Genomic DNA, 4,639 nt, shown 5'->3' with positions numbered 1-4,639 from the left:
AACCAAACAAACAAATAAACAAGTCCTATTCATTTTCTTAGCTGGAACAAAGAATATACATTGGGTGTCTTATTTCGCTCCCTCAAATCAGATGCAGGGCCAGAGATTCGGGGCATGAGTGAGGGGACCCCAGGGAACACTGGGGGCGATGGGGTGGTTATGGGAAAGCAAGCTAGGGAAAGAGAGGCAGCCACTCAGTCTACCTTATCAAGCCTGTTCCCACTGTGGAAAAATAGAAATCAGCTACGCTGGGGATGTCTGGGAGTTATGCAAGACCCAGACCTGAGTTATGCAGAGGTGAGGTGCTCATTTATGCATCAACTTTTGATACTTACTGGTGGAGAATGGCTAGAGACAGACCTGAGGCAGCCAAAAGTGGGTCTCACTGCCATAGGAAGGCCCCAGGGGTGGGTGCGGGTTAGGGACATCAACAGTCCTTACTGTATTGGGTGTACCTGGAAGCCAGACTCTGAAAGGCAGGAGTGGATAACAGAGAGGATGTTATAAAACAGAACTTGAGCTTTATCCTTAACGTTCCAAGAACTTTAGAAATATTTTTTTTTAAGAGGTAAGAGAAATAGGCTGTTTTGTAAAGTCAACTCGAACTATCCTTTTGGAAGATGGATTTGAAGAGGCTACAGTAGGGCTAAGTGACTCTGATCTAGAAGCTGCTGTGGTCCTGACAAAAATCATGCTGGCCTGGGATGCCTGGGTAGCTCAACAGTTGAGCATCTGCCTTCAGCTCAGGGCCTGATCCTGGAGTCCCAGGATTGAGTCCCATGTCAGGCTCCCCATGGGGAGCCTGCTTCTCCCTCTGCCTGAGTCTCTGCCTCTCTCTGTGTGTCTCCCATGAATAAATAGGTAAAATCTGAAAGAAAGAAAGAAAGAAAAAAGAAAGAAAGAAAGAAAGAAGAAAGAAAGAAAGAAAGAAAGAAAGAAAGAAAGAAAGAAAGAAAGAAAGAAAGAAGAAAGAAATGCTGGCCTGAGCTAAGGCAGTGGCAGGGGGAATGCAGACAGGCAGGCAGGCAGAGTAGAAAGAAATTTGGGTGGAAATAAGTACAAAGCTTGAATTCTGCCTTTACATGGAAAAAGGAGGAAAAAACGGGGGAGTCCAGGAGATTCCAGGTTTCTGTCTTGGAAAACTAGGTAGAAGGAAGAGCCTTTCACCCAGATTGAGAATTCCAAGAGGAGGAAACAGGTGAAGGAGTAATTGGTGAGATCAGATGTGGAAATTCCTTGTGTGCAGCAGACTGTATAAATCTAGGAATCAATAAACACTTCTGAGGTGGAGACCTAGCTTTGAGCATTCTCAGAATATACATGGTGATTGAAGCCACGTGTCTAAGAAGGTTCCAGGTTCCTGGAAGATACAACAGATAGGGTAGTAAGAGTTAGTAAGAGTCTAATGGGAGCAAGGCAGGTAAGCAATTGCAGGATGGAAGTATTGGCATAAAATGTCACAGGGAAGTTTTAAGTTTCCGAGGCAAGCTTGGGAAATCTCAATCTTTTGATCTCAAACCTGAAGGATGAGTTGATGTTTATTCGGTGGCTCAACAGGGGATGGAGCATTCCTGGCAGGACAACCTGTGCAAAGACAAGCAGAAAAGGAGAGATCATGGAATCTCTGATAAGTTAATATAAAACCAGGCTAATAGTTTGCTTCTCCATTACCTCTGAAGAAAGGAACTCCCCGAAAATGAGTATGAGTTCCCTGAATGCAGGAACTTTTTTTTTTTTTTTTTTTTTTTAATCTCTGGTAGGTAGCACCTATTATGTGCTAAAAAAAAAAAAAAAAAAAAAAAAGTAGCTTGAAATGCTAGAGTCTATTCCAAGAAATAATCTAATGTAATATAATTTAACATAATTTTGAAGACACTTCTTGCCTACTCGAGTGGGAGAAAACCTTATAATCAGGTCATTTTATTTACTCAGTAGCGATCTAGTCCAATCGCTATATAAATTGCAAGCCTCCAGAACCATCCCCCAAGACAGGTCCCCATATGAACACCCCACAAGCACCATTTACCAGATTGTCCTTAGTTAATGGAAGTAATAGTCCATTTCCACAGGCTCTTCTGATTAGAGAAGTTCTGTTATAAACATATTCTACCTCAATGAGCCCATATACTGTTCATTTGGTGCCCTCGGCCCTCTAGTAACTCCTCTGTTAATTCTCTAAAACCCAACATAGCACCAGACACAGAATACCAGGTGTATAAGTATTCGCTGATTAACACTCAGGAATTGGTTGACTCCAGAATAAAATGAGGACGTTGCGTTCAGCATTCTAAAGCTTTATGGCTTTAGCGTCGAACCCGTTGTTTTTGACGACATAGAAATCTTCCTCTACTCTTCTTGCAATGGTACTGCCATTTTGTTTTGGAGATCTACCCCTTGGCCACTGGATGGAGTTCTGGAGGTTGTCCCTAAGTCACGCACTCACCTCTGGCCGAGATAGGGACAGATGGCCATGCTAGGCCAAGCTCTACATATCCAGGGCCACTCTAGGACCTATCTGTTCCAAACAGCGGGTCTTTAGATTTATGAGTTACCTCTATAAAGTGCGGTAAATTTTGTTTTAGCCTCCCTCATTCAGAATTAGATCCTATTGTTCATAACCAAAGAATTCTAATCACTCGTAGCCTAAAATTCTATGAGACTTATCAGGAGGACAGGGAAGAGAGAGTAGGAAATGACAAAGAAGAGTAATGAGAGGCTTATTGAAATTTACTTTTTTTTCAAAATATGAGTCATATATTCTTAAATTATTAAGCGTGAGCCTAAGTGGTTTTAAAATTTGGTGAGTGTGATAACCATTTGGGGTACTTGTCTCAAGGTAGGTGTCCATGTCCTGCAACCAGAGGCTCTGATCCTGTTGGCCTGTGTAAGGCCTGGGAATCTGCATAATTGACACATATCTTCGATGATTCTTAGATTACGCTTTGGGAAACACTGTGTTAAGTGTTACCCTATATGAAAAATGGGAGTTAATCAGATCTGGGAACACAGCAAAATTCTCCCTGCTCAGTTTTGCTAAATAGTCCCAAATTTCTAGTCACAATCATAAAATATTCTGGTTTTGCCAATGATGAGTGGTGGCCTTTGAAATAAAGAATAAAAATTCACGGGCAGCCCGGGTGGCTCAGTGGTTTAGTGTCACCTTCGGCCTAGGGGCCTGATCCTGGGGACCGGATCCCCCGGATCCCTGTAGGGAGCCTACTTTTCCCTCTGCCTGTGTCTCTGCCTCTCTCTCCCTCTGTGTGTCTCTCGTGAATAAATAAATAAAATCTTAAAAAAAAAAGAATAAAAATTCACTATTCTAGAGGACCCCTTCAAATGGAGACGGGGTGGTGCGAGGAACATGAGCGTGTTACTAGACCAATTCTACAGGTGGGATCACACAGCAGACTGTGTATGTTGATAAGTAAGGTTATCTCTGGGGCCCATGTATAGTGCACACCATGTAATTTCCATAAACTTATTTAAAGAATTGAGGTTACTTTTCCAAAAACCAAGGTAACAGAAATAAAGGACCCCCTATGGCGCTACTTAAGCACTTTTAGACGACAAAAAAATTCCAGACACTCTCCTTTTAAATGTGGCTGATGCTTTTACAGATGTATCTTTACGTAAAAAGTGTAAGACAAATATGTTAGAGGAAACAGCAGGGCCTGGCTGTGTCTGTATGCAATGGTCACTTTGGGTTCAACTGCTATTTTGCTTAACAGTTTCTATGATATTTTATAATATTTATTTTATGATAATGATTCAGTTGTCCTGTTATTCCACAAATACCATGCAAAGCTGGCATGCTAGAAATGAAGTGTAGCAGTTTCAAATTTCTTTTAAATTTTAAACTCACTTTAACATGATTCAGCAATCTTATATTGAAAATCCACAATTTGCTCATTTTTTCCACTAATACCCTGGGAGGGATGGGGGAAAAAAATGTATAAAGTGAAAGATAATATAATAGATAGAAAAAAACAAGAGGCTCAAAATTAGCTTTTAAAAACCGGCACCTCGGTGGGGCAGTCGGTTAAGCATTTACCTTCAGCTCCAGTCATGGTCCCGGGGGTCCTGGGATCAAGCCCCCAAGTGGGGCTCCATGCTCGGCGGGGAGCCTGCTTCTCCCTCTCCCTCCTCTAATGCTGCCTTGCTCTCTGTCAAATAAATAAATAGAATCTTAGAAAAACAAACAAACAAACAAAAACTACTACAGGGAAGATTCTCAACCTTTATAAAAAAATAAATAAATAAAAACTAGAGACCAGCAGCCCGTCAAGGCATCACAAGGGGGAACTGGAGCAAGCACCCAGTACTCCAGGAAGGCCCCTGGTAGGCCGAAGTGGACAGAAAACCTCTGGGTGCTCACTCCCTGCACCTGACACTCACAGGGTTTACAATAGGGGAAGAATATGCGTAAAAACTAGTGTCGGGGTCGATATTAGGAACTGGCCATGGGCTTGGAGAAATACTTGTCTCTGAAATACTTTTCAGCATCTATCCACAGGCTTCCGGATCCAAAAGTCCAAGAAAGAATATGGAAATACCCACAGAACTTTTTATTGCAACTTCCAGGTCAACAGCAACAACACCCTGTTGTGTCTCCTGTGGGTACATGTGCGGGTCACATCAC

The 4,639-nt window shown here is 42.2% G+C and overlaps 1 long non-coding RNA gene across 1 annotated transcript; it reads right to left on the bottom strand.

Moving 5' to 3' along the window:
• Positions 1 to 934: 934 nt before the first annotated feature.
• Positions 935 to 4,111, bottom strand: LOC102151713. Its single transcript, XR_005376744.1, has 3 exons — positions 4,052 to 4,111; positions 1,520 to 1,584; positions 935 to 1,360 (listed from the first exon to the last, which is right to left on the bottom strand). It is a non-coding gene; the product is annotated as an uncharacterized LOC102151713 (long non-coding RNA).
• Between the last annotated feature and the right edge of the window lie 528 nt (positions 4,112 to 4,639).

The sequence above is a fragment of the Canis lupus genome, chromosome 23 (assembly GCF_011100685.1).
Source record: "Canis lupus familiaris isolate Mischka breed German Shepherd chromosome 23, alternate assembly UU_Cfam_GSD_1.0, whole genome shotgun sequence".
Lineage (NCBI taxonomy): Eukaryota > Metazoa > Chordata > Mammalia > Carnivora > Canidae > Canis > Canis lupus.
The sequence above is the reverse complement of the archived record's forward strand: the minus strand, read 5'-3'. Positions and strand labels throughout refer to the sequence as shown.